The following is an 11,807-nucleotide window of genomic DNA, read 5'->3' as shown; positions in this document are numbered from 1 at the left end:
GCCCCCACACGTGCTCCAGCCCCCCACTCATCTCCTCCGGGAGCTGGGCCCTTTCCCCTTCCCGCCTCATCCACTCCCCCCGCAACATCTCAGCCTCCCTCCTGTCCCTGGGGCTTTGCTTTGCTCTGCTCTGCTCTCCTCATTGCGCTGAATCGCTGCTCAGGGCCCAGGAGCCCCTAGGGAGGATGGGTTAAATATTGGAGATAAACTTATCCCCACTCACCTTCCCCAGCACACAGACACATGCATGGGTGGATATGTGGGAAAGCAATTGGTTAGTATATTCAAATTGAAGCACTTTTGGGGTGTGGGGGGGTATGTAGGGTGACCAGATAGCAAGTGTAAAAAATCAGGATAGGGAGTCAGAGGTAATAGGTGCCTATATAAGAAAAAGCCCCCAAAATCGGGACTGTCCCTATAAAATCGGGACATCTGGTCACCCTAGGGGTATGTGATAGGTTGTTGCGTCATCTTCCCCTACAGAAAACCACCTTTAATGGCATTAATAGAGAACAAGTGGAGATACTTCTACTGCACCAAAAAAAATCTAGATACAGCACATGACTGCTGCAAAATCCTAAATCTAGCATATGGATCCTGCTGGATCTTGGCAGTTTTTAGCCCCAAACTGTAAATTGTGCAATCTAAAAAGAAAACAAATGTTGCCTCTCTTACTTCACTAGAAAAATATACTACATTAAATACAATTTAGCTGAAACATGCTGATTTCTTTCCCTAGACCTGAAAAAGAGTGAAAGCTCGAAAGCTTGTACCTTGCACCAGTAGAAGTTGGTTCAATAAAAGGTATTGCCTCCTCTACCTTGCCTTTATTAAAATTAAGGGAACTTCAGAATTATACAGAATGGAAAAAAGGAATGATATTGACTGATGGGTTGGGTTTATGGTGTTTTTTCCTAATGGCAGTGGAAGCAATGAAAGGGATTAAGTGGGGGAGCAAAGACTGATTAGACAGGTGTCAGGTTTGGCTTCCTTTCCTATATAGATGGCATCTAAGATGAACTACTTTGACCTGAACAGAAAACATGCTGGTTTTTCCTCCTGGCTAGTCTTTAAGGCAAGCTGGGCAACCATCCAGGTCACTAACATTTTGGGCTAGCAACATTTTCTGAGAGATCAACCTTTGGCATCAGCAGGACATCTGGTTCACTCAGTTACTTTTATCTCCATTGCTCCATTCCAAGGACGCCTTGAGCTTTCATGCTTAAGGGCTATCTGAAATGATTTCAATATAGCTTGAGCACTAAAAGCCTCAACAATTGTAGAGTTGAGTAAAGACAGCTGTACGGAAATGAAACCATAAAGAATATGAAGAATAGATGGGGAGTGGAAGAGACAGGAAGAATGTGTGACAAAAATCATGAGAGTGAAGAAAGAGGCTTGTTACAGCCACTTTTGGGGTGCCAGTATAGTTCAGTGAATGATTTTTTGATTTACCTCTTTGGAAACAGCGAAGCAGGTCTCCCATATATTTGGCCTGGAACTCTCTTTCCGTTCTTCTTTCCTTTGTCCTAGCTTCCTTTCTCTCCCCCTGAATGGAGTGAAATCTGTCTTCTGGCCAGCCACCCTTCCCTGGAACCTGTGCTTTGGGGATGGGACCTAGAGAATGGGTTTTTCATGCCAAATGGCTTCTTTGAGCAGTATAACTCCTTTCAGAGTCGCAGAACCCCATGAAATGTAATGCCTTAGTTGGCTACCTGTCTAACTTACTTTTAATACCGGTTTTTTTTTTTGAGCTGCAAGGCCTGATATTTGATTGCTAAATATGGTTCTTGATCATAGCCAGAATAAGTTGATCTGGTGAATGCTTAATGAACTGGCCATAGTTCTGAAAAGGGGGTCTTAAAAATCCTGCCTTGCTGACAGTATAACTTAACAGAACCACCACATGCACTAGAGCTGCATCTGCAACTCATATAGATGTAGCTCAGAGAATAATACTTGCAGCCAGATTAAGAGAGTAGTTGGTTCAGTGGATGAAACAAGCTTCATTCCCCAAATAAACTGCAGAACTAACCTACCGAAATACCATTATTGAAGGTACTCCAGTGCCATCATGATGTCAAATTACTACACAAACTGCTGATACCCAGTAAAAAGGAAAAGGAAAGAAATAAACTGTTTAAGGCTATGTCTACACTAGCACTTTTGTCGGTCAGGAGTGTGATTTGAACCCCACCCTCCTGACAAAAGTTTAATCGACAAAAAGTGCTGGTGTAAACAGCACTGTGTCGTCAGAGAGCATCTCTCACCAACATAGAGCAGCTACACAGGAGACCTTACAGCTGCAGCAGTACAGGTCCCTCAAATAATGGGTGATATGTGTATATAGACACCTATCAGCCCTTGGCTCAAAGAAGAAATTTTGTATATAAGTCAGGGTTGACACTATTCACAGTTTTTAAATATCAACAGTCCTATCTGTGGCACTTTCTAGACAGTCAATATAAATAATGAAGTATTGGAGTGATATGATTCGATTAGCTCAAGACCATGAGTAAAAATATTCTGCTGCATTCCAAATAAGCTGCAAATTTTCGAGGAGCTCTGTTGAAAGCTATACTCCAAGGGGAATGGAATGACAATAAGCTAAACTCATCATCAGGAGGGCAAGTGTTGCTATGGTAAGGTTGTCAGAGGCTAAATAAGGGCTGAACCTACACAGGTTGCATAACAAGAAAAAAAAATTTTTTTCGAACCACATTCAACCTGATCTTTTTGTGCCATTGAAAAGGCGTGGTCAGAAGCAATACCAACATTTGTAACCTGACTCATTACCTCCAAACAAATCTTTGCAGTAATAAGCAACATGATGCAAAAGAGAGCCTCTTCATAACAAGTTTCTACACAGCAACAAGATTTCTGAGTTCTATAAGGTTCACAGTGACTCAGCAAGCTGGTACTTTTCATGGGGACTGCATATTGTGCATCAGACTTTAAACTTTTGTTTAGCAAAAATAAGTCTCTGGGCTTTGTGACAGCAGAGAAAACTCCCCAAATTTAAACCAAGATAGTAATATCTGAGTGTACAGACAGGCCAAAACATTAAGTGCAAGAGAGGTGTGAACTGTCCTACCAAGTAGCAGACCTATAATTTCAAAGGAGTTAATTATGAACCTTGGTGATGACATTTTAAATGTCAACATGAGCTATTTCACTGCTAATCAAAGTGCTCAAGAAACATGCTCATATAATACAGAACTGCACAATTTTATTTTTGCATCTCAAGTGGATGTTATTTGGGAGACTACTTTTTCCCTTCAAGTCTCATCCTTTCATATATACATTGAATTAACAAAGTGAGAGAGGGAGAGAGAAATCTCTGAGAAATGCTGCAGTTTGGTCACTTCACAGTGATGACAATTGTTCATTAACACCAACTGACTGGTATCTAAGGTTTAATGTGAACCATACTGAATGGCAATTCCAGACACATCAGCAATCTCTGGTCAGTTGTATGAAAAGCTGCTGTGAGAACCAGTAGGACCTAAATTACCAATTGATCTTGATATAAAACCCTCAGGGAAGGTCATTCATCACATGGCCAAGCACAGGCTCAAGTCCAAATGTGCAAATCTCATACTGGAATCTCTGCAGGATGCCAGTGGTGTCAAGTACACATAGAATTGAGGGTAAAAATCTTCAAAAGTGGGCGCACATTTCTGCATGCAAAGACTTCATGTACAAACTTCCACGGGTAAGTGCACATGGGAGTCTTTGGATGCCTAGTTTGGGCATTGTCAGAGTGCACACACACTTGTGAAGTTTCGTCTTTTTATAGCCATTGTCTTGATCTCCAGAATGGGATATTTGAAACACTGGTAATCAGTCAGCATGCTAGTATCAAAAGATTCCTGAAAATAAGGGTGGACCTCAATGTGTTTACAAGTGATTGGTAGTCTCCATTTGCTAAGGGGTTGATTAAAGCCTTGAATAATGTATGGCAGCCACACTACTTGCTTTAAACAACAAAGAAGGTTAGACTCATAATTATGAATATGAAGGATCACAGAAGATCATGAGTATCCTTCTCAAAACTGACCAGGAACATTCTGGGAACCAGTGAGTCTCAGTAAAAAGGTCCAAAGAAATCACCACGCCATGCCAGTGCACCTTATTTGTGATGAATGTGGCAAATGCTTCAATAACTAGCTGAAGGAGCTATCACCAGTGTGATGCAGTCTGGATTAATCAGACTGTGCATTATCCAAAAAAGTTCAGACACCAGTACTATGATTTAGGATAAGTAACTTCTTTTAACCTCATTGATAGCACTCTGTGTATCTTCCTAAACTCTGAGTGAAATTGTGGCCCCATTGAAGTCAATGGCAAAACTCCCATAACTTCAGTGAGGCCCAAATTTCATCACTTGTATTTAAGAACATACTGCAGGTAGCTCTCCAGTTATCTAATCTCCAACAGTTTCAACTCCCACAGTTTATTAGGACAACATAGAGGGAAAGAAGAGGTACAGGAAAATTAGCAGTAATACTAAATAAAATGCTTGTCTGTTCTCTTCCAAACTGTCGACATGATGGGTGTGCATCCATCTGGCTTTTCATGTTTCACTTAGATTGTTATTGAACAATATCTAACATAAAGTAAAAGAACTCCCAAGTTTATAAGTGTTATGGGATTAAGTGGTTCCTCTGACAGTATCTATACATATTCTGGTCAAGAGAATGAGAAACTGATAGGTCAGTGGTTATCAATTGGTTGATCACAGTCAACTGTTCGATCCTGGAGACTCATGATCTCCAGCTGTGGCAGGGCTGCCGCCAAGGCAGGCTCCCTGCCTCCCCTGGCCCCATGCCGCTCCTGGAAGCGCCTAGCATACCCCCACAGCCCTTTGGGGAGGGGAGGGGCACGGGTCTCTGCACACTTCTGCCTGCCTGCACTCACCGCCCCCCTCAGCTCCCATTGGCTAGGAACGGAGAACTGTGGCCAATGGGCCGCAGGGGCAGTGCCTGCAGAGGGGCGCATTGGCACCTTCCGGGAGCGGCATGGGGCTGGGGCAGGCAGGGAGCGTGCCTTAGTCTTGCTGCACCACCAATCGGGAGCCACCCCAGCCCTGAGCCCCCTCCCAGAGTCAGCACCTCAAACCCCCTCCTACACCCTGAACCTCCTCCTGAACCCCAAGCCCTTGCCCCAGCCCATACCCCCCTTCCAGAGCCAGTACCCCTTCCTGCACCCCAACACTCTGCCACAACCCAGAGCCCCCTCCGGCACCCAAATGCTGTCTCAGAGCTTGCATCCCCTCCTGCACCCCAACACTCTGCCCCAGGCTCAGCCTGGAGCCCCCTCCCACACTGCAAATAACTTGGCCCCAGCCCAGAGCCTGCACCCCCTCCCGAACCCCAACCCCTGCCCCAGCCCGTTGAAAGTGAGTGAGAGTGGAGGAGAGCGGGTGATGGAGAGAGGGGGGATGGAGTGAGCGGGGCGGGGCCTTGGGGAAGGGGAGGGGAAGATCCTGAGTTGCACTTCAATTCAAAAAGTGATCTTGTGTGTAAAAAGGTTGGAGACCACTGAGACAGGTGAAGTGGAATGACAAAGGAAACATTTGGAGTCTACTGCAGAGGTGTTTGCACTGGCCAAAGTGTCATGAGATTTTCAAAATATAAGACAAGCTTTTTATTCTAATCTTTATAAATCAGACATACAGCTATATTGAAGACATGCAGTTACACCACTATAAAAGCAGTGTAAGTGAGATCAGAACTGGCACTGTGTGTTATGAAGAATTCTCTTCAGAAATCAGTAAGTTAAACATTTATTGAAAACAAGCTGTGGTATTGGGAGAGAAAGGTCAGTTCTGCTTGATTAAACATTGCTGAATGAGTGCACTTCTATATTACAAAAAAAACCCCACAATGTTGTTTGGGAACAGATGGTGGTTCAGCCAACTGTGGTCATTAGGAAGAGTTATACCTTTACTTATCATATACATTTTGACAGGTTTCTATGCTTTCTCTTTGCTTCATGTGCTGCCCCTATGTCTCATTTTTGGACATGTGCATTTTTGGCGCTATTTTGGAAAAAAAAATATTTCATACATTAGATTTAAATGAGTCAATATAGCTTTCATGCTTTTTCCTGATTTTTAGAGGAAAATTTGCTTTTTACACATCTAGTGTTATTCTAAATAAAGTCTAGTAAACAGGTGTACAAAGTCTGAATGACAGAATAAATAGAAGAATAAAGTGTTGCATGCATTTTTAGAGAGGAACATTTTTATGGAGTTAATACTTTGCTAAATAAAGGCATTAAATAATTTACAAAATCTTACTAACAGCAGAATAAAGTGGCAATACATACGTTAAGATGAATTTTTAGAGGAAAATATTTTATTTGCAGTTAGTACTTTTCTAAATAAAGCTGATTAAACAATTGCACAAAGGTCAGAAAGTATTATTGAGAAACTATGACTATAGAGTTAGTTACAGACGCTCACCGGGTTATGCAAGACCTGACTTACACAAATTCGCCCTTCCGGAAAAAGTTCCATAAGCCAGAAATAGGATTTTCGAGTTGCGGAAATTTTTGCGTAATGTACGGGTATATGTTTCCGACTTACGCAAAATTTGAGTTTTACAAGGCTTTCCGGAATGGAACTATTGCGTAAGTCGGGGAGCGTCTGTACATATGGCAAGGGATAGCCGCCTTTTAAAACAGCAAGAAAGGGGGGGAAAAAAGGCAGAGAGAAGAGTAAATAAAGCATCTTACGTCACAGACTCATACAGGCCAACAGAATCCCGTGTTCTGGGAGCTTGCAACAAACTGTGCCTCCGTGGTTGAACCAAACAGAAGATATTTAACCACAGGGTCTCTTGGGAAATCACACATCATAGAACATTAAAATGCATCACATTTTCCTGTGTCTTTCTGAACACAGCTCTTCATGGTTTTATCCACTGATATTTAATTTCCCATATTTTCCTGAGTCACTGAACACAACACACTTTCCCAGAGTCACAGTGAACACTGCACTTTATTCATTGCAGCATGTTCAAATGTAAATTAGAGCTAAAATACCAAACAAAAAGAGCATGCATTTCTTTATTAGGCTTTTGATAAAACCTATGTAAATTTTAGCAGACAGCTAAATTCTGTACTAGGTATCAAATTCCTCTTTGTACATAACTTTAGGATTTGTCTTTTAAAGAATGGTAGGCAGTCCCTTATGAAAGACATGCCTAACCTTTATACCAATTTTCCTTATTCCATTTACTTAAAGTTATGCATTTTTTCATAACCTTTTATATTTATTGGAAATTAGTACCTGTAGACTTTAGCTGCAAGGAGGCCTCTTAATTCAAACCCTGTAACACCAGTTTACAGGATATTATTTCAAAAGTGATTTTTGGGATCAGTATATTATCACCATCATTTGGCTTTACAATGAAAAAATGAAAGTTTAAAAAGACTTTTGTAACTGTGTGAAGGAGAGAGATAAAGACTGTTCCCACTAACACTCTTCGCTGAAGAAACATGTCTCCTGCAACCCCCCACTTTTTTTCAGTGGGTTTAGCAAAATAATTTTTTAATCACATGATAAAAATTAAATAAAATGAAAATTGACATCAAATGTTTTATATTGGAGCTATACATTACACCCTTGAGAGGCAAGAACTGGAAATTACTAAGTTTACATAAGTTCCCTAATTATCATTCTGCAATAGAGAGACAAGTCTTTGTTACACCTCAAATTTAGCAAAGTTTTGCCTAAACAAACTGCATAGCATGCAAAATCCCCTCTAAAAATAGTTTGCACATATATAGGTTGTAATTTGTTTTTTATCTGAATCGGAACAAAATGCTTCAATTTTTTCAGCAAAATCGAATTTACAATTTTTTTGATTGAGTAGAACATTCTATTTTGATAAATAACAGAATGTTTCATTCCTATTTTGACTTCTAAAATGTTTTAAAAATTTGAAATAAAGTCAGTTTGAAATGAAAAATCAAAACATTCTGTTCCAATACTGTAAAAATGGAATGCTTCATTTTGTTTTTTTCCTAAATAAAATTTCATTATAATCAACATGGTCCTTTCTAGATTTCCAAAAAAACAGCATTGTCAAACAGAAAAATCAGAATCATGAAAAGTATGGCTGGAAGGGATCTCAAGAGGTCATCTAGTCCATCCCGCTGTCTGAGGCAGGAGCAAATATACCTATACCATCCCTGACAAGTGTTTGTTCCTCCTGTTCTTAAAAATTTCCAGTGATGGGGATTCCACAGCCTTCCTTGGAAGGCTATTCCAGAATTTAGAAAGTTTTTCCTAATAGCCAACAAATCTCCCTTGCTACAGATTAAGCTGATTACATCTTGTCCTATCGTTGGTGGACACAGAGAACAATTGATCACTGTCCTCTTTGTAACAACCCTTAAAATAGTTGAAGAATTATCAGGTCCTCCCCCCTCAATCGTCTTTTCTTAAGACTAAACAAGCCAAGTTTTTTTTTTAAACTTTCATCATAGATCAGGTTTTCTAAACCTTTCATAGTTGTTGTTCTCCTGTAGATTTTCTCGAATTTGTCGTAAGAACAGAAGAATGGCAATACTGGGTCAGACCAAAGGTCCATCTAGCCCAGTATCCTGTCTTCTGACAGTGGCCAATGTCAGGCACCCCAGAGGGAATGAACAGAACAGTTAATCATCAAGTCATCCATCTCCTGTCACTTATTCCCAGCTTCTGGCAAACAGAGGCTAGGGACACCATCCCTGCCCATCCTGGCTAATAGCTATTGATGGACCTATCCTCCAGGAACTTATCTAGTTCTTTTTTGAACCTTGTTATAGTCTTGGCCTTCACAACATCCTCTGGCAAGGAGTTCCACACGTTGACTATGTGTTTGTTTTAACATGCTGCCTATTAATTTAATTTGGTGACCACTAGTTCTTGTTTCAGAGTAACAGCCGTGTTAGTCTGTATTCGCAAAAAGAAAAGGAGTACTTGTGGCACCTTAGAGTCTAACCAATTTATTTGCGCATAAGCTTTCATGAGCTACAGCTCACTTCATTAGATGCATACTGTGGAAAATACAGAAGATGTTTTTGTACACACAAACCATGAAAAAATGGGTGTTTATTACTACAAAAGGTTTTTTCTCCCCCCCACCCTACTCTCCTGCTGGTAATAGCTTATCTAAAGTGATCACTCTCCTTACAATGAGTATGATAATCGAGGTGGGCCATTTCCAGCACAAATTCAGGGTTTAACAAGAACGGGGGGGGGGGGGGAGGGGAGGGGAGGAATAAACATGGGGAAATAGGTTACTTTTTATAATGACTCAATCATTTCCAGTCTCTATTCAAGCCTAAGTTGATTGTATCTAATTTGCAAATTAATTCCAATTCAGCAGTCTCTTGCTGGAGTCTGTTTTCGAAGTTTTTTTGTTGAAGGATAGTCACTTTGAGATCAGAAATTGAGTGACCAGAGAGATTGAAGTGTTCTCCGACTGGTTTTTGAATGTTACAATTCTTGACATCTGATTTGTGTCCATTTATTCTTTTATGTAGAGACTGTCGAATTTGCCCAATGTACATGGCAGAGGGCCATTGCTGGCACATGATGGCATATATCATATTGGTGGATGTGCAGGTGAACGTGCCTTTGATAGTGTGGCTGATGTTATTAGGCCCTGTGATGGTGTCCCCTGAATAGATAGGTGGACACAGTTGGCAACCGTTGCAAGGATAGGTTCCTCAGTTAGTGGTTCTGTTGTGTGGTATGTGGTTGCTGGTGAGTATTTGCTTCAGGTTGCGGGGCTGTCTGTAGGCAAGGACTGGCCTGTCTCCCAAGATTTGTGAGAGTGTTGGGTCATCCTTTAGGATAGGTTGTAGATCCTTGATAATGCATTGGAGGGGTTTTAGTTGGGGGCTGAAGGTGACAGCTAGTGGCGTTCTGTTATTTTCTTTGTTAGGCCTGTCCTGTAGTAGGTGACTTCTGGGAACTCTTCTGGCTCTATCAATCTGTTTCTTCACTTCCGCAGGAGGGTATTGTAGTTGTAAGAATGCTTGATAGAGATCTTGTAGGTGTTTGTCTCTGTCTGAGGGGTTGGAGCAAATGCGGTTGTATCACAGAGCTTGGCTGTAGACAATGGATCGTTTGGTGCGGTCAGGGTGAAAGCTAGAGGTTCTTGTGTTATGAGAAGGAGTAAATAACACTTCCTTATTTACTTTCTCCACACCAGTCATGATTTTATAGACCTCGATCATATCCCTCCTTAGTCGTCTCTTTTCCAAGCTGAAAAGTCCCAGTCTTATTAATCTCTCCTCATACGGAAGCCATTCCATACCTCTAATAATTTTTGTTGCTGTTTTCTGAACCTTTTCCAATTCCAATATATCTTTTTTGAGATGGGGTGACCACATCTGCACGCAGTATTCAACGTGGGGGCGTACCATGGATTTATATAGAGGCAGTATGCTATTTTCTGTCTTATTGTCTATCCCTTTCTTAATGATTCCCAACATTCTGTTTGCTTTTTTGACTGCCACTGCACATTGAATGGATGATTTCAGAGAACAACCCTCAATGACTCCAATATCTCTTTCTTGAGTGGTAACAGCTAATTTAGACTCCATCATTTTATATGTATGCTTGGGATTACGTTTTCCAATTTGAATTACTTTGCATTTATCAACACTGAATTTCATCTGCCGTTTTGTCGCCCAGTTACGCAGTTTTGTGAGATCCTTTTGTAGCTCTTTGCAGTCTGCCTGGGACTTAACTGTCTTGAGTATTTTTGTATCATCTGAAAATTTTGTCACCTCACTGTTTACCCATTTTTACAGCTCATTTATGAATATGTTAAACAGGACTGGCCCCAATACAGACCCCTGGGGAACACCACTATTTACCTCTCTCCATTCTGAAAACTGACCATTTATGCCTACCCTTTCTTTCCTATCTTTTAACCAGTTACCAATCCATGAGAGTGCCTTCCCTCTTATCCCATGACCGTTTACTTTGCTTAAGAGGGACCTCTCAAAGGCTTTCTGAAAACCTAAGTTCACTATATCCACTGGATTCCCCCTTGTCCACATGGTTGTTTACCCCCTCAAAGAATTCTAGTAGATTGGTGAGACATGATTTCCCTTTACAAAAACCATGTTGACTCTTCCCCAGTAAATTATGTTCATCTATGTGTCTGACAATTTTGTTCTTTACTATAGTTTCAACCAGGTTGCCGAGTTCTGAAGTCAGGTTTACTGGCCTATAACTGCTGGGATCACCTCTGGAGCCCTTTTTAAAAATTGGCATCACATTAGCTATCCTCCAGTCATTTGGTACAAAAGCTGATTTAAATGATAGGTTACACACTATAGTTAGTAGTTCTGCAATTTCACATATGAGTTCCTTCAGAACTCTAGGGCGAATACCATCTGGTCCTGATGACTTATTACTGTTGAGTTAATCAGTTTGTTCAAAAACCTCCTCTAGTGACACCTCATTCTGGGACAATTCCTTAGATTTGTCACCTAAAAAGAATGGCTCAGGTTTGGGAATCTCCCTCACATCCTCAGCCATGAAGACTGATGCAAAGAATTCATTTAGTTTCTCCGCAATGGCCTTATCGTCCTTGACTGCTCCTTTAGCATCTCGATCATCCAGTGGCTCCACTGGTTGTTTAGCAGGTTTCCTACTTCTGATGTACACAGATTTCCTAATGTATGGCACCCACAATTGGACACAGGATTCCAGGTGAGGCCTCACCACTGCCGAGTGAAGCAGGAGAGTTACCTCCATTTGTGTTATGTACAACAATCCTGTTAATAGAGCT

General features: G+C 41.1%; 1 protein-coding gene across 10 annotated transcripts in view; it reads left to right on the top strand.

Moving 5' to 3' along the window:
- Positions 1–11,807, top strand: part of AOPEP (aminopeptidase O (putative)) — a 387,210-nt gene that overhangs the window by 874 nt on the left and 374,529 nt on the right. For all 10 annotated transcript variants that reach the window (XM_073344962.2, XM_073344964.2, XM_073344963.2 and 7 more), the window contains exon 2: positions 740–804. The gene's annotated coding sequence lies outside the window, so the exon portion shown is untranslated. The remainder of the gene's footprint in view (positions 1–739; positions 805–11,807) is intronic.

Source organism: Lepidochelys kempii, chromosome 5, assembly GCF_965140285.1.
Source record: "Lepidochelys kempii isolate rLepKem1 chromosome 5, rLepKem1.hap1, whole genome shotgun sequence".
Classification (NCBI taxonomy): Eukaryota; Metazoa; Chordata; order Testudines; family Cheloniidae; genus Lepidochelys; species Lepidochelys kempii.
The sequence above is the reverse complement of the archived record's forward strand: the minus strand, read 5'-3'. Positions and strand labels throughout refer to the sequence as shown.